Genomic DNA, 19,782 nt, shown 5'->3' with positions numbered 1-19,782 from the left:
TATATACAGTATGCATTATTTTGGATTTATAAACTGCTATAATGTGGCGGTCATTTTGGACCAGGAAAAATTACCACGTAGTCAATTTTTGTCAATCTTTGAGCACAAACACCGCTTAATTATTTATATCCCGCTGTTATTTATATTCCGCTCAGGTATGTTATTTATAGTTATTGTATTTATTGTTACACAGCCATCCCTTATTTACCACCAGGCACCAACATCAGCCAGATTTTTTGCCCATCCCTTACTGCTGTGGATGCCGTATAGGCTGTGGAAAGTCAGGCTGCTGTGCGCGGACCAAGCCTGTAAAAGCCCTCTGACTAGTGGAGGTCTTCACAGACGGGTGCGTCAGGTCCTTGACATTGACCGCTTTTACAACCTGGTCACAGAGACTCTGATTTGCTCCAAGTGCCGCCGCAGCTACCTGTCTTGGAATAGGGAAATACTTGAGCAGCTGGACATGGCCCATCGTTCTGAGTTTAGGGTCATTCTTACCCGCCGGTATGTTACATTATTGTGTGATTTTTGTCAGTTGCTTATCCATGTATATTTAATTTATTTCTTATTACAGATATGCCTGTGACATCAGGGTGATACGCCTCCTACGGGAACGTGGTCTGGGGAATGGCCCTGTCCGACTGATTGGCCAATTGAAAGAGAACCACAGTGAAGAGTGGCTGCCCTTACGGAACAAAAATATATTGCAATATACTAGAATTTATATTGCAATACATTAGAAAATATATTTCAATATATCAGAAACATCCTCATATATTTGAAAATATATAACAATATATGGATGGACAACCTATTGCTATATATTGATTAATATATTAAAATGCATGCAATAATGTAATACAGTTTTGTTTGTATTTCAATGTATGTTTATTGAAACAAAGTATTTTTTTTTATGAGTTAAGGAAGCTCATGCATATGTTTACAGAGAGGTTGATTAACAATAGTCCAAATCAAATTTTTGCATGACATTCACTATATTTTACATTATATAGCCATATGGATGGACCATATATGGCTATGTATTGATTCATATATTGTAAAATGTAGATGAAAGTATTATAAATTAAACAGCAGCAATTACATTTTTTAATCCACTTTTTATTCCCCCACATGACATTTCATCCTCAACATTTTATTCCTCCACATGACATTTCATCATCAACATGACATTTCAGTCCTCCACACTGCAACGTGGAGGTATACATGCATAAAGGTTGGCATAATGTGGCAGATCAACTAACATACATTTCCTGTTGAATTGCATCACATCAAAAACCCTTTTCCTTCCCTGTAACACTCTTTTCAAGCCAACTACATTTTCTAAATTCAGCACTGAACTGTGTGATTTGTCATACTGTCTTCCAACAGCAAAACATTTTCTGTCATCAAGTCGCTCTACCACAATGTAATAATACACAGTGATTATGTGTCCATTATCCAACAAAACAGTGAAGCTGTTCCTTTTCATTACTCTAGTGAACTGCTCTGAGTAATACAGTTCTCCTTTGACGAAAGTTCTACTGAATATTTTCACAATTGTATCCGTGGTGACTGAAATTTTCTCTCTCATAGCCAGTATCTCTTCGTTAGTAAGTTTTCGTACATAGTGTAAACCAAGGGTCACAACTTGATCTGCTACTCTTTCAAACTGTTTCAGCTTTTTTTCACCAGTCAAGTTGTTATACAGCTGTATACATCTTGGCACAGCATTTCTCAGTGCATTGTTTTTCAAAAGAGGCAACACTTGTCTATATGTGAATTGTTTCATTATTTGTAAGGGAACACACTGGGTGCCATGAAACATCTTCAGTATCTCCCCATTAAAAGACTCAAAAATATATCCTGAATGTGCCCACAAAGGTCCCCAATTTCTCACAGAGTCCGGCAAATGAAGACATAAATGTACGTTAAATGACACATTTTCCTTTCCATACAGTGTTTCAAACTGTTTGACAAACTCAACAACTAGTTTTTCACATCTTTTTAACCCCTCTGATGTGACAGTGTCCTTACATAGCAAGAACATGAAGGTGACAAGGATTAACCAGTGCTGGTAAAATGCATGGGGTAGTATTCCCTTTAGCACAAAGATGCTATAAAAAAGTAACCAGTTCTGCCATTCACTGGCTTTCCAAAACTTCCTTTGCTGAAAAGAGCGGGGCACTCTTGTGATATTGCAAGGTGGTTTAATTCTCAAGAGTTGTTTGTCGAGCTCAGGAACACGATTACCAATATAGAATGGCTCCTCATGGTGTTCACTATCCAGCCACATGCTTGTCATTTGCCGAACAACTCCAAGATGTACATTATGCATATGGTCAGGAGGCATTCCAGATATGAGGTCAAAGTGTGGGATGTTGACAAGACATGTGGGCCCTTTAATGCCCCTCACAGATTGTGTGGTACGCACAGCCTCCCTTGCATCATTTAGGGTTGAAGCATGATCCCTTTTTGGAACTTCTTTGTATGGATAAACCCTAACAGTTCCATTTCCCTTTGGAACTTGTTCACCAGGATGTAGGCAGAGGCTGCACCCATAATTACCATTAAATTGGGTCATGTTTTGCAGAATGGGCCTGGCAACTGAATCACACATAATAACAGCTGCTATCACTCTACAATGATTCACAATGTTGTTGCTGTGTAACTTGAACCCAACAGTTGACAATGACTGACACTCTTTTGTGAATGGTTTTAAAAATGTATTAACATTTGGCTTTTTAGTACCAAACCATAGGCCAAAAAGTAAAACATTATCTTTACGGACATGATAAGGAAGCTCGTTTACCATCCCTTGTAATGGCCAAATTCCATACTGGGATGATTTGAATACTGGAACTCCATCACAATTTAATGTTAAGGAGATTGCATGAGGACTATCTAGTGGGCCGCCATCTTTGTTCAGATTATGATACATTTTACCACAACATATGTCATCATAATCGTCTGAATTACATGTGCCATTTCCTGACTTAAGACAAGATGCAATATCTTCTCTTTGAAGAAGATGTTCCAGTTGTGTTTGGATGGGTAAGTATAGGAAGAAATTTCCCTTCTTCAGTGAGCTGTTTCTATCCCATGTAGAGTTACATACAGAACACTGCCCTTCAGTGACTTGGTCGCCGATGTAATATTCACAGTTGGGACAGTATATGTGACATTCTAGGTGACCTTGTATTGGTTTAAGCTCTTTTAAGAACAGATGCTTTGAAGTTAGAACATTTTCTGGACAGTGGATATTTATCAAATCTAAAAGATCAGACAGGGCCACACCAGTAAGTGAGTGTCTCAAAGCATATGAAAGGATAAGTAAAAAACTCTGAGCTTTGGTTAGTTGTGAGCCTGTGTAAAGTGGCTCATCATTTACTGGAGGAAACCTTTCATTAATGGCTTCTCCCAAATGTGATTCTTCATTTACTGACTTCTCAGTGCTGTCTTCCATGGGAAATTCTTCTCCACTGCCAATGGATTCAGAGTCAGTAAAAGACTGCCATAGTGGTTCAAACACACCAAAATCAACACTGTCCTCAAAACTGAAGATTGATGACCATGTTGTTTGGCTCAAATTTGGTGGTAGTTCATTGGATTCAGGGTCTGCATGCAGGCTCTGTAATGGGAAAATACAGTAAGTCCAAGGCATAGTTGACAAGCATAAACACTCGGAATTTTGCACAAAATTAAAACTTGACAAAAATATTAAAGACATGGCATTGTTGTATAGAGGGTAAAAATAAGGCTTAGGTTAATTTTAAAAAGGGCTAGGAAAGCAAAATAGTTCAAGTTTGAAGACACGAAAATCAGATGTGAGATCATTGCACTGTTAAAATTACTTACTGTAATGTCATCAACATCATGTGCATTTTCAGATCTGTTATCAGAGGAATCCTGATCCAGGTTCTGTTGTGTAAGAATAAAGAAATCTCAGAGGAAGGGCTTTCAGTGAAATAGTCAAACACAGAGAACAGTAGATAAGTAGTAGTAGTAGTAGATATTAGTAGATTACTTACAGTAATTCCACCACCGTCATGTGCGTCTTCTGAGCCACTGTCAGAGTTGTGGTCAGAGGAATCCTGGTTCAGGTTCTGTTGTGTAAGAATAGAGAAGTCTTAGAGAAAGGGCTTTCGGTGAAATAGTCAAACACAGAGAACAGTAGATAAGTAGTAGTAGTAGATATTAGTAGATTACTTACAGTAATTCCACCACCGTCATGTGCTTCTTCTGAGCCACTGTCAGAGTCGTGGTCAGAGGAATCCTGGTTCAGGTTCTGTTGTGTAAGAATAGAGAAGTCTTAGAGAAAGGGCTTTCGGTGAAATAGTCAAACACAGAGAGCAGTAGATAAGTAGTAGTAGATATTAGTAGATTACTTACAGTAATCCCACCACCGTCATGTGCTTCTTCTGAGCCACTGTCAGAGTCGTGGTCAGAGGAATCCTGGTTCAGGTTCTGTTGTGTAAGAATAGAGAAGTCTTAGAGAAAGGGCTTTCAGTGAAATAGTCAAACACAGAGAACAGTAGATAAGTAGTAGTAGTAGTAGATATTAGTAGATTACTTACAGTAATTCCACCACCGTCATGTGCGTCTTCTGAGCCACTGTCAGAGTTGTGGTCAGAGGAATCCTGGTTCAGGTTCTGTTGTGTAAGAATAGAGAAGTCTTAGAGAAAGGGCTTTCGGTGAAATAGTCAAACACAGAGAACAGTAGATAAGTAGTAGTAGTAGATATTAGTAGATTACTTACAGTAATCCCACCACCGTCATGTGCTTCTTCTGAGCCACTGTCAGAGTCGTGGTCAGAGGAATCCTGGTTCAGGTTCTGTTGTGTAAGAATAGAGAAGTCTTAGAGAAAGGGCTTTCGGTGAAATAGTCAAACACAGAGAACAGTAGATAAGTAGTAGTAGTAGATATTAGTAGATTACTTACAGTAATCCCACCACCATCATGTGCTTCTTCTGAGCCACTGTCAGAGTCGTGGTCAGAGGAATCCTGGTTCAGGTTCTGCTGTGTAAGAATAGCAATTGCAATTGGGTTAATGTTATCTGATTTGTCCTTATCCAATTCAGACAACCAAACTTTGCTTTTACTGATATTTACTGATAAGCACAAAAAACAACAACATCATTTTGGAATATTTTTGAAAATGGAAATATAGTGTTTTGGAAAAGACCTCTTCATTATATATATATATATATATATATATATAAACATACACCAGCAGAATATATATATATATATATATATATATATATATATATATATATATATATATATATATATATATATATATATATATATATATATATTCTGCTGGTGTATGTTTGATATGCATTATAATTAGGCTATATTTCATATCAATATTTAATAAATCCCAGCAAAAAATGTACTCCAAGGAACTCTCTTAAAAAAGGGAGGGCAAAAGTGTCCAATGCTGACCCCATGAAAAGTGGAGGGCAAGATAAGATTTTTCCACCAAATGCCTTAAATGGAGGTCCTTCCAATTATCCCACTCATCATTTGGTCTGACCCAGGACTACTTATTTGCTTAATTTTCTTAACAGATAGCAATCAAGAAGGATTACATTTCAATTAACTGGTTATAGAATTTGGTCATTTAGTGCAGCATTCTGTCTAATGTCTACAAAATACACACAAAAGGTCATGTTCATGACTCACCGTTTCCTGGTTTGACTGATGCATGTTGATGGACTCAGTCAGTTTCCTGCGATAAGAATGAAAAAAATGTCTTTATTTGAAATAATATCTATTGTCAGAGACTGTCTATTAGGGTGTGGTAACGTTTTACTTAAAAACTATTATTTTATTTCGCGGCATACTCAAACTCAGCTTGTACTGAATCGTTTCAGAGACTTTGACATGTTTCCCAAATGACATTAGAATAATATCTGAAATTTTACTTACCAAAGCGAGATTATCAAATAGTCACTTAAGGAAGATTATTCACGGCGCTTCCTCTGACTTCCACTTTACTTCTCTCTCTCCTACGACAACACTCCAAATAACGCTACTAACTTCAAATAACTCGAACTTCCAAGTGCACTCAATCACAGTTTTTGTTAAGAGAAGAAATGCTTTGGAGAAATGCTCCGTGCTGCTGCCTGCTGTTTCATCAGATCTGCTCTCATCTACTCTCTCTCCCCTGCTCACACTGACAGCGGCGCCGGCGCGATCTGAATGCGCCACTGCTATTGGCTCTTCAGGGTGTCAGTCACTACAGCACAATCAGGTTCTGATCATTTTACTGACTCGGATCTTTAAATCTCGTTCAGCAAAATGAACGAATCTTTTTTCAAGTGATTTTGTTCATTATAGCTGAATATAAATACAATTTTACATGATACATTACCCAACACATCTAGTACCTACCTATGTAAATGTTGATTATATAAAATAAAAATAAAAAACTATTATGAGAAACAGAAATAATTTATTGCTTGGCTGGGTCTCCAGGCTATGCAGATTAGGCCTAGTTCACCTCTCCTGTCATCGGGTGATATCAACGATGATATCGTCCATCGGCACAACCCTATTTGCGAGCCAGTGTGCTACATGCTAGCTACGTTTAGCTAAGCCGCACGCTTGTAAAAACCCACACAAACCACGAAACTACAACAGTAAATACAGAACAACTGTTTAATAACGTATACTAGGCTGGAGTAAAACACAAACCTCCTTTTCCAGTATCTCCTTGTTCTTGATGGAATATCATATTCTGAACCAGGGGCAGTGTATTTTCTTCTCCTTCCGTCCATGCCTCTTCTTCTGGAAAGGAACCCTCGATCAATGTCGGTACCACCATAGACATCGGGTACTACTTTGCTGATTGCACGTTGCATCCGTTATCCGCATGCGCAGATGATAATCCTGTTTTTTACGACAATGCACGATCCCACACTTGCGCACCTTTGCACCGCGTGAACATATTGCGCATGCGCATAACCTATCGTGCCGGCCTGTGCGTAAGTGCCTCAGCGGTGAGAGGTGAAAAAAACAAAAAAAGATGAAGTTTGCGCTAGTGAGCTGGTCAAAGGGGAAGGATAAAGATGCTCTCAGTATAGTCCCCGTAAATTGGATCGTAGACTTCGATCCTGAAAACTCTAAAAAGGAGTATCTAATCGAGTGCCGCAGCATCGGTGGCAAGAGGCCTACGAATGGGTGGCCGGTTGAAACAGCACACATTTTGCAGTTGGCAGGCAAGTAACTTACCGTGCTTTTTATATTTTTTTTTTACTTGGTTAGTCATGCAACATTATTGATAGCAATTACCCTGTTAAGGTTTTTGCATTATTGGCCAAGTAATGTTCGCTGTAGGCTATTATTTTCGGGACAGTGACGAGCTAGTTAACGGCCGTCACGTGAGTCCCGCTTCATTTGAACTTTAAGCTAGCTAAGGCCCATTAGTCACATGAGTATGAATTTTTATTTAGGAGTGAACATTAATTAAACACTTACTTTAAAAGTCCTAAATCGAAGATTGTCAGCTAAGATTTGGGTTAATAAGAATACTTTACTGTCAACATAGTCAGCCAATAACATTGTACAGTGAAAATCAGTTTAGCGGCTGTAAGTTAAGTTACATGGCAGCAAAATTTAACGTGTTAAAATGAACAGAGTAAACTTATAATTAAAGCAGGTACAAAAAACTGTAAAAACAGCACAAAAATTGACAGTAAAATACTTTATTTGATGTAACGTAAGCCACATTTTGTTTCAGGCATTAAATTCTGTCTTGCTACTATTTCTTACTAACAGAAAAGGAGTCTACACTTAAGACTGCTGAACGGAAACTCTTGCAAGAGGACCTACCAAAAAGCAAGAAGAGAACGAGGGTACCCAACAAACTTTACCTTGACACACAGGAGGAAACTGGAGAACAAGTTGCAAAAAAGGTAATAGGGTTCTTTTCATGACGGTTATTTTGATCATATATTTTTACATTTCTGTCTGTATATATTTGTACATTTCTGACAGTGGTTAGCACTGTCGCCTCACAGCAAGAGCGTTCTGGGTTCAAACCCGCTGGCTGGCTGGGGCCTTTCTGTGTGGAGTTTGCTATTCTCTCTGGGTACTCTGGCTTCATCCCACAGGCCAAAGGTTGCATGCATGTTAGGTTAATTGGTGACCATAAATTGCCCATAGGTGTTTGTGTGTCTGTATATGGTAGCGCTGCTGGGTTGTACAAGAACGTTCCTGGCAACTTAAAAGAAAAAAAGGAACTATAGTACTACAGCTATGAATTTAAACAGAGTCTAGCCATGGAACCTATTAAACTTAATGATTCATTTTAATCAGTTTTTGGTTTCATTTTCCTAACTTTTGTGTGCATTTTTTCATACATAATTGATTTGATCATTTTTACCCAACAGAAAAACTACAGACTCATAGCTGCAAGACAGTCTGAATTAGACGTTCTTCCCCAAGAAGAACCTAACCACAGCCCAGTGGGGACTGCTTTAGAGGCACTTGAGGAGGAGATCAGGGCCCTCAGGGAGGAAAATGAAAGACTGCATGACCAGCAGAGTGTAGGATCTTCTGCAGCCAGTAAAGATCTTGAGACCCAAGTCAAGGCTTTACATAAGGAGAACACCAGGCTGCGCAAAATGGCAGTTAAAGGCAACTATCTCTTTTAGATTAAAATAGTGATTCGTTTAGATTGAATAAATCACTGTCTCCTTATTTTTGGTGTTATTGTTAGAGATGTATCTGTGTCTACATTTTTAGGGGATATCTACTGATGTAGTATAGATTTTTCCTATAGGAAAAATTTAGCCTAGGGCTAAACACTGTAGCGACACTGAGGCAAAATTGGTCTGGCAGAAACCATGTAATGCTTTCAGAACCCCTCACCAACACATTTTGCTTCACTTTGAGACACCAAAAAATGAGTGGAGGTGTATTTTGTTTTTTTACATGTTATGTATTTACAACTTGTTTGGAGTCCTGTTGTGATAAATTCGGTGGGCCATATTTTCCAGAAATTCCATCACTCTTAGCAGCTGTGAGGACCCTCATTTCGGACAAGATCACAGAGAGCTCAAGCAATGGAGGTGAAAGTGAATATGAGGCCAGTGTTGCTCTATCATCACCTCCTCAACCCACATCTCCCAAACCAACATCAGTAAGTGCATTTTTTTAATGGTCAATTAAAAACATAAATTATTCTGTCACTGGTGTTTTTCTTTGTTTTTATTCTGGTTTGTCTTTCCTTCTTACAATTAATTAGGTGCCACTAGGGAATGATGACTCCACCAGAGTGTCTGCCCATTGTTGGGAGACTGCAAAAGCACAACCTACAGCGAAAGGAATGGCCCGCACCCTCCTGCTGGGCCTGTTCAGCATTGATGTCTTACTGAAGTCCAACCTGACGGGAGGGGTCAACAAGGTCGATCCATCTGCAGAGAGACGCCAACCTCTGGACCCCAAGAAGCTTACAGCTTTACTCAGTAAGACAATAAGAATTTATTTTTAATGGATTAATATATTTTGCTAAGTTATTGTAAATTGTAAAGGTAGGGATGTAACGATTCACTAAACTCACGATGCGAAACGATTCACGATTTTTTTAACAAGTGATTATTTTAAGAAATTATAAATGAAAAAGTGTCCCTTTTATTATTTCTCAGACAAAATTCTGCACATTTCTTTTTAATTTTAAAATATATTTGTCAAATAAAAAAACTGATGTACCATGTGATCTCCGTGGCTCTCGCACTTGTCGTATTAATGCCTTTTACATGAAAACGGAGGTGACTTGTGTTTCTCATGGTGGTGATTATTATTAGTCTACGGAAAGTCAAAATGCCGCCACACCTCCGATTTGAATGAGTCAACATCTGCCGTCGCCATGTGTTTGACGGCGCGTGCACACCAGTCTATGGCACACACCGGCGCGGGTTGAGCGGAGCAAACCGAGCGTTTTCAGTTCATTCCTATGGAAGTTGAGCTTGGCTCACACAAGCTCAAGTTCCACGAATGAAGTGAAAACACTCGCTAGCTTTGCGCCAGTGTGTGCTGGCTGCTATTGTGCCTGTAAAGCGAGGTTCACAACTTCACAGTAGGCTACAGTAAACGCCCCTAAAACGTGTATCGCGATTCGTTTAACATTTCAACCGACTTGAATCGTCACACATTTTTATTGATTTTCAACCGGTTGCGAGTGAATCGTTACATACCTAGTAAAGGGTAACAAACACCTTTAGGACTGAAATGTACACAACTAATAGCGAAACAGATGGACAAATAAAAAGCTTTAACAGCTTTGATATTCTTTTAGATATAAAGTGATTTCTCTATCTAGTCAGAATACATCGAACATTTTTTGCATTAAAATAGATCCCCTCTAGCAACTTTAAAATCCCAGCACCAATTCACCTCCCATAGGCAAACGATTGGCTACAGCAGTACAGTTGCTTTCACTGACCACAATACGTCCTGGAAAACAAAGTAGATACAGTAGTATAACCTCCTCGCTCTAAAAGCCCCTTGGAGAACCTTCCTAACTCCTTCCTTGGTTCCTTGATAAGCCAATTCTGATTCAGACTGAACTATTTACAGGTAACCCACTGAAGAGCGAGGACTAGGCATATAAGAAAAATATTACCAGTATTAGGATCCACTTCATCTTTTGCAACAATCAGAGGCTAACATTATGGATGTCTTTCTTATTTTCTTTTCTTTTACAGATGCAGTTGTTCAGCAACACCCAGGGGCAAAGATTCCAGACATACGAACGGCCATAAACAAAAGGATCTGTGAGTTAAGACACCAGGAGAAGAAAAAGTCCATGGACAACTGAAGGGCTGGCCAATCAGAGTGGATCTTGATAAGTTATCATGTGGGATCCATAACACCGCACTAAAGGATTGTTGTCCTGTTTCTTCCACTGAGGGATTGTTCTGTTTTTGTTGCACTGAAGACTGTTTTATTTTATTACAATGAAGAACAGTTGTCCTTTAGGAAATGTTTTATTCTTTTAAGTATTTTTGTTAATTTATAGTTGTTGCCATCTATTGGATCACATAAAGATATAACATGTTTAAAAAAAACAAAAACAAAGATTTTATAGCCTTGAACTAATTATGAAATGGCATATATGGCACATCCCTACCAGCAAACCAGCTTGCCGTGTGCCGAGCACATTATGTACATTATGTGTACATAAGCTTCAGATGACATGCCTTTCATTCTGTTTGTTCTCAGGTCACTGTCCCTTCAGATGCTGCTTTTGAAATAAACAATTCAGTTAATGTGAACTATATTGATGTCTTATTCAATCTATTAAATTTTAAAATATATGGCAGACATTGTACATTAGATTATTTCATATTTACCATGTATACAATATATAATATGATAAATATATATAATATATTATGTAATATAAATCAATATATTTTTCAACATATTTAAGACATATGTTTGCATATAAATCTGATTATATTATCTTGTACATTGAGGTATATTAGCTCATATAATTTTACATATATATTTTCACATATATACAATGCCTCTTCCAATATATAATTTCATATAATATGGGACATATTTCAATATACATAACAATATATTAAATAGTATAATAATATGTATTTATTCAATATATGAAAACGGCAATAATTGCAGTATTGTCCCGTATATTGCAATATATTATTGCATATATATAATATATCATTTTATAATATATCATATGATATATTACTATGTAAATTTCACAATATATGGAGACACATGAAATATATTGTCACATAATATATTGAGAAATATATTTTTGTTGCGTAAGGGTGAAAAGGGTTGCGCGGTATACCAGCGAGTGTGCTTCTTTTACCAGCAAAAGTTGTCTGATGCCACCAACATTTGAAGAGCCTCCCCAACCTGTGGCAATTCCCAGCTATAAGTGGCTTTCAGTGGTGTACAGCCAAGACATCCTGTTCAGGCTGGAGGATATCAAGGCTAGTATCACCTCCACTTATGGATCCATCTTAAAACTGGATTCCACCAGAAAGGTACATCTTTAATTATTATTGTATTGAGGTTATGCAAATTCTATTTATATTTAAATCTAAATAGAAATGGAACCTCAAATGAATGAACAACTTAAACAATAACATAAGATGGAATGTCAAATTGAGGGGACAATTCAAAGATTAAAACAAGAATAACATTGCAGAGATAACCACAAAATTTTGTTTATGACATTACACGCATAAGCTCTATATTAATGCAATAGAACCATTGAAGGTGTTGCTACTATTGGTTTAATATATATGTTTGTTTTAGATCACCAAAAAGCTCTCAGGACCGGCAAAAGGCACTGCACAGTGGCTGACATCCGTTGGTAACGAGATGGGTCAAGTGCTCATCAGTGTCTTGACTGCTGGTGAGGGACCAGGTTTGGATCTTATGGCAGCTGGCTTGGTAGACAGGTATGTTGGTAGACATCTTGTATCCAAGATGGCGCCGCGGACGGCTGCCTCGGTGTGGAGCTCTCCAGCTATTGTGTTGTTTTTGTTCGTTTGTTCTGCGTTTAGTCATTCTTTTCCTATCAGTTTCACCAAAGACGAACTACTGGACATTAGGAAACACACACCAGAAACCTTTTCTACAGTTTTTGATTATTCGGACGTTTTGCTGGACATTCTCGTCGGAGGTGCAGCGTTGTTGTTCAAACGCGCGTTCAGACGCAAACGCGGGAAGCGAGCCGGCGCGCTGGTTAAACTCCGCGAGCGCGGCCTGCGCACTGCACTCCCCAGCATTCATCTCGCGAATCTCCGATCCCTTCCTAACAAAACGGATGAACTTCTTCTCCTCACCCACACTAACAAGGATTTTTTAAACTCTGCTGCTTTGTGCTTCACTGAAACCTGGCTGAGTGAAGCCATACCGGACAACGCAATACATCTGCCGGGCTTCCAGCTGTTCCGAGCGGATCGCATCGCGGAGCTAACGGGGAAAACGAGAGGTGGTGGATTGTGTTTCTACATTAACGAAAGTTGGTGTTCAGATGTAACAACACTGAAGAAGATGTGCTCTCCTAATTTAGAGGCACATTTCATAAACTGTAAACCCTTCTACTCGCCTCGGGAATTTTCCTCTTTCATTCTCGTGAATGTTTACATCCCTCCAGACGCGTGCGTGAGCGCGGCGCTTCAACAGCTGGCTGAACAAATATCTGAAACGGAACAAAGGTACCCAGACTCTCTTTTAATCATTCTTGGGGATTTTAACAAAGCAAATCTTTCCCGTGAACTACCAAAATACAGACAGCACGTTACATGTCCCACCAGAGACAGTAATATACTGGACCACTGTTACACCACAATAAGAAATGCATATCACTCCGTCCCACGGGCAGCTTTGGGGCTCTCTGATCACTGTTTGGTTCATCTCATACCGACCTACAGGCAGAAACTGAAATCAGCTAAACCTGGAATACGGACTGTAAAAAGATGGACTAATGAAGCAGAGCAGAATCTACAGGCCTGCTTTGATTGCACTGATTGGACTGTTTTTGAAGCTGCTACCAATGATCTGGATGAGCTCACAGATACTGTAACATCATATATAAGTTTCTGTGAGGATACATGCATTCCTACCAGGACATTCTTATCATTCACTAATGATAAACCATGGTTTACTGGGAAACTCAAACACCTTCGTCATGCCAAAGAGGATGCTTACAGAAGTGGGGATAAAATCTTGTATAACCAGGCCAGAAACAGATTGACAAAGGAGATCAGAGTTGCTAAAAGGAACTACTCTGATAAACTGAAAAACCAGTTTTCATCCAACGACCCATCATCAGTCTGGAATGGCCTGAGGAACATTACCAACTACAAGTCACCATCCCCTCGATCTGTGGACAATCAACACCTGACTGACGATTTAAATTCATTTTACTGTCGGTTTGAAAAGCCCTCATTCACACCACACACCCGGTATGATCTGCACTTCACACATTCAGCATCACCTCCTGTACTCCAATTATCACTCCCCCCTCCTGCCATCCAACCTGAGCTTAAGGTCTGTGTGGAGGACGTGAGCCGAGTCTTCAAAAAACAGAAGACTAGGAAAGCCTCAGGCCCAGACGGCATCTCATCTGCTTGTTTAAAAGCCTGCGCTGACCAACTGGCCCCGGTCTTCACGCAGATCTTCAACAGATCATTGGAGCAGTGTGAAGTTCCCTGCTGCTTCAAACGCTCCACTATCATTCCTGTCCCCAAAAAACCCAAAATCACTGGACTTAATGACTACAGACCTGTCGCTCTCACGTCTGTGGTCATGAAGTCGTTCGAAAGACTGGTGCTGGCCCACCTGAAGGACATCACTGGACCCCTGCTGGATCCCTTTCAGTTTGCTTACAGAGCAAACAGGTCTGTGGATGATGCAGTCAACATGGGACTGCATTATATCCTGCAACATCTCGACAGACCTGGGACTTATGCAAGGATCCTCTTTGTGGACTTCAGTTCGGCCTTCAATACCATCATGCCTGGTCTTCTCACAGCCAAACTGACCCAGCTCTCCATACCATCCTCGATCTGTCAGTGGATCACCAGCTTCCTGACGGACCGGCAGCAGCGAGTGAGACTGGGGAAACACACATCCAAGACACTCACAATCAGCACTGGTGCTCCCCAAGGGTGCGTCCTCTCCCCACTGCTCTTCTCCCTGTACACTAATGACTGCACTTCTAAAGACCCCACTGTCAAGCTCCTGAAATTTGCAGACGACACCACTGTCATCGGTCTCATCCGAAACGGTGACGAGTCTGGTTACAGACTGGAGGTTGAACAGCTGGCTGCCTGGTGCAGTTATAACAACCTTGAGCTGAACACGCTCAAAACAGTGGAGATGATCGTGGACTTCAGGAGGAACAGCTCAGCACTCCCCCCACTCACCATCATGAACAGCACTGTGGAAGCAGTGGAGTCATTCAGGTTCCTGGGCACTATCATCTCTCAGGACCTGAAGTGGGACAATCACATTGACTCCACTGTGAAAAAGGCCCAGCAGAGACTGTACTTCCTTCGCCAGCTGAGGAAGTTCAACCTGCCCCAAGATCTGCTGATTCAGTTCTACTCAGCCGTCATTGAGTCTGTCTTGTGCGCTTCCATCACTGTCTGGTTTGGTTCAGCTACCAAATCAGACATCAGCAGACTACAACGGACAGTCCGGACTGCGGAGAGGATTATTGGTGCCCCCCTGCCAAACCTCCAGGACCTGTACTCTTCCAGAGTGAGGAAGAGAGCAGGTAAAATCATCACAGACTCCACTCACCCTGGACACCACCTGTTTGAACTGTTACCGTCAAGACGGAGACTCAGATCACTGGCCACAAGAACATCTCGGCACAGGAACAGTTTCTTCCCACAGGCCATTTCCCTCCTGAACAGTTAACACTCCTCCCAAGGCATATGCCTGTAAGTGCAATACTCCCACTGTTTAGTGCAATATCCCACAACTCAGGTGATACTTATATGTAGATTTATTTATTTATAATATTCAAGACACTGTAAATAGGTTCATAATCTGTAAATCTGAAAATGTCTATTCTGACAAAACCCAACTGTGATAGTTTTATTCTCATATATTTATATTTTTATTTTTTATTCTTATAATTTGTAGTATTATGTTTCATGTTGTATTTGTATATGTCCACTGGAAGCCTCAGTACCAAAACAAATTCCTTGTGTGTGCAAGCACACTTGGCAATAAAGCTCTTTCTGATTCTGATTCTGATTCTGATGTTACCTGTAATACATTTTCACTTACATGTAATTTAACTTGTCCTTAGTTTAGAATTTGCTATTTACAATTTGCATTTGTAATTTACTGTTGTTTGATGATGAAATTCTTTAATTATTTTTGATAATTATTTCTCGCAGGTATAAAGCTGCCGGTGTAGACCCTCCTGTTGCTCTCTATGTGGACTGTGGCTGCTGCAAGGATGTGGGTGAGACCAAGCTGAAGGCCAGATTTGCTGGATGGCCTAACTTGATTGTTCGCCTCGACATCTGGCACTATATGCGACGCCTGGCTGTGGGATGCACCACTGATGGTGTGGCGCTGTACACACAGACTGGCACCATCACCAAGGGAGGAGTGCAACTGCAGACACTGCGCTGTGCCAGAGGTCCTACATCTTTGGAGTCATTCCACTGTCATTTAAACCGGTTCATTCCAGGTACGTGCAACTCAATAATGTTTATGTTTAACAGAAATACTTGACCTTATTCCTTTTGCCGTTTTTTTGTATTTACTTTAGGAAACAGTGCAAGCTTGCTCAACTTCCAGATCTACCTACTAGATGGGCTACATCGCTGGAACCACAACAGGGCAGCAGCTGCTCTGGAGGCAGAGACCTCGGGCCTGCGCATATACTCGGGCGAGCTGGTTCACAGCGTTAATAAAGATTATGAGAAGGTTTTTGACAGGAAGCTGATTCCTTCTTTTACACCACCCGCGAAGTACACAGGTATTCATATTTAATATTGTATGTTTATGCTCATAGTTCTTTCTCTGTTTCTATGTAGTTTTTTTTTTTTTTTAATATTGGTTTTGCATTTTCAGGTGAACAGATTGGAGTGCAGTATCTGTTGAGGCAGAACAATGAACCTCTACAGTGTATGGCGCCAGACTCCGAGGAGGCAAATACATTGCTGGAGCAGTTGGAAGAGCCAGTAGAGACTGATGAGGGCTTTGAAGAACTTGAACATATTGAGGTCACTCTTGCGGATTAACTTTTGGACACATCTGATATGATCTCAGTGCTACCTGCTTCTTGTGCTCCTGAGCTTTCTGGTCAGTCCGCTCCTCCTGTCCAGTCCACTCACCTGCTGGGGGTCCCATCTGCACCCGCTCCTCCTGTCCAGTCCACTCACCTACTGGGGGTCCAAAATGCGTCTGCTCCTCCTGTCCAGTCCACTCACCTGCTGGGGGTCCAACATGCGTCTGCTCCTCCTGCCCAGTCCACTCACCTGCTGGGGGTCCAACATGCGTCTGCTCCTCCTGTCCAGTCCACTCACCTGCTGGGGGTCCAACATGCGTCTGCTCCTCCTGTCCAGTCCACTCACCTGCTGGGGGTCCAACATGCGTCTGCTCCTCCTTCCCAGTCCACTCACCTGCTGGGGGTCCAACATGCGTGTGCTCCTCCTGTCCAGTCCACTCACCTGCTGGGGGTCCAACATGCGTCTGCTCCTCCTGTCCAGTCCACTCACCTGCTGGGGGTCCCATCTGCACCCGCTCCTCCTGTCCAGTCCACTCACCTGCTGGGGGTCCAACATGCGTCTGCTCCTCCTGTCCAGTCCACTCACCTGCTGGGGGTCCCATCTGCACCCGCTCCTCCTGTCCAGTCCACTCACCTGCTGGGGGTCCCGTCTGCACCCGCTCCTCCTGTCCAGTCCACTCACCTGCTGGGGGTCCAACATGCGTCTGCTCCTCCTGTCCAGTTCGCTCACCTGCTGGGGGTCCAACATGCGTCTGCTCCTCCTGTCCAGTCCACTCACCTGCTCGGGGTCCCGTCTGGGTTACCTGGACAATCTACATCTTCAGAGCAAGTTGTAAGAGAAATACCAGTATGCTTTATATTTATTGATGTTTGACCTTCTTGAAATACTTCAAATCTAATGTAATACTTCCTCCTAGGCCGTGGATGAACAGAGTTTGGCAGGAATGGATCGTGTTGATGAGCTTGCGGAATACTTGGTGGAGCTAAGAAATGAAAAAGGCCTCACTCTTACCAATCAGCAGGCCAGTACCATTGTGGGTCTTTGGCAGAACTTGGAGCAACACGATAAGGACCGGATTTCTTACACTGCTCGACATCAGGAGAGACTGCTCACTGGTCGGTTTAGGTCTCCGAAAAAGAAGGCTGTATTTGCAGGAGTTGAAAGCACAAAAAGGTGTATACTTGGTTCTACTAGTTCAGCTGCTCAGTGGCCAAACTGCAGCCGTCTTGTAGAAACAATATTTATCAGATTGTGCAACATTCATAATAGCCCCAAGAAAATTGGACACCAAACCCTTTCAAGATGGTCACTAATTCTAAATGATTATAAAAAGATTCGACAGCTCATTTTAATCAACGGCATTATTATGAAAGATACAACTCTGCAACTTGTTACTGTAAATCAGACCACGTTGATACAGTGGCATAACAAAAGATTCAAGGCACAAGAAGTTGCAATTCTGATGCAAGGGTTGGTACTGCCTGATGAACGCCCTATTGCCAGTGAACCACTACTCCCAGTAAACACTAGGCCCACTCAAGTCACACCACACATGCATGAACACACTTACAACATGCCACCTGACACGGCTGGGTTGGCAAAAACCAAGCTAGTTGTCAAAGATAGAGCTGAGCTGAGAACCATACAGCCAAAACAACATACAGCTCGGCCAGTAGTTTTTTACATGCCACTAATAGTGCCACCAACCACCACAGCAAGTAGCATTCTGCTTCTGCCGCCACCCCAGACCACTGCACCCAGTAGAGTTTGCACACCACATTCTGAGAGCACAACTGGCCCTTGTCAAATGCAAGACACTCCACAAAAAGAAAAGCGTAAATACACTAGAACAGTCACATCCAACAGATGCACTAAATGTGGAGAGCCACGCACCACATACACTGGCCATAGCCAGTTCAAAGGCAGAATTTACTGCCCAAACAGGGAGACCCTAACCAAAGAGCAGTGGCTTAGAATGATGAGAAAATAGTACATCATTGTATTTTATGTTGTGAAGATTTTGTTTTTATTATAGTAAAATATTTAGTTGTTTTGCAAAACTAATACCGAAATAATTGCACTATTTTTTATTTGATTTTTTTATTTTTTATAAAAAAAATTTATTCAATTTGATTGTGATTCATTGTGCTGCCCACAACATATACACAAACTGTTGTATTTGTTCTAGGTTAATGGGTTGTATATAGTTCAGTTCTGTTTGTTTGTTTTCTTTTTACTTGTAAATAGTGATTTATTTTAAATACTATACCAAACGTGATTTGTTTGTACATATTTTGTTGAATGTTGTATATTTGTATGTATATTATAAATTGTACATTATATGTTTTATATTTCGACGTGAAAAGAATAAAAAACATTTTTTAAATATTTTATTGATCTGTTTTATGTTTATTGTTTTGTTAATGGCTGATAGAGACAGTGATGTGATATAGCAGGCTTAGGTGGAGTGTTCGAAGTCAAATTACATAAAAGAAGAGATACATGCAGAATGCCCATACTGTTTATTTATTTTTTAAATCAAGGTTACAGTAATAGGTGGTAGTTTACTATTAATCATTATTACATACTCCTGCAATATATCAGTACACTAAATGTTCTTCCATTCTACCATTTGATAATACTGGGTCATCAATGCAGAGTGTTTATAAAGTTAGATCATTGGGAAGTCCCTAAAAATGTGGTTCAGTACCTCCTTTTGATCAAAAGAAGAAAAAATTTAAATGCAATGTGTTAATAATTAAATACATTGTTAATTGCCTGCAAGCTGAACTGCATCCCTTATATTGCACTAAATAAATCTTGAAATGAATAAAAAAGACATTAGACCCAGCAAGAAAACTCATGTTCTCATGTTCATGTTCAAAAATCTCTGTGATTTTTCTCCTCCCCTCGCGCCCCTCCCCCTCAATTCTTATTGATATACAGACTATTGTTCCCCAGCTTTAGCTCAGTTGGGAGAGCATTAGACTGAAGATCTAAAGGTCCCTGGTTCAATCCCGGG

The sequence above is a fragment of the Siphateles boraxobius genome, unplaced genomic scaffold (genome assembly GCF_051911475.1).
Source record: "Siphateles boraxobius isolate OS27281-9 unplaced genomic scaffold, OSU_SipBor_1 19, whole genome shotgun sequence".
NCBI classification, from domain to species: Eukaryota; Metazoa; Chordata; class Actinopteri; order Cypriniformes; family Leuciscidae; genus Siphateles; species Siphateles boraxobius.
The sequence above is the reverse complement of the archived record's forward strand: the minus strand, read 5'-3'. Positions refer to the sequence as shown.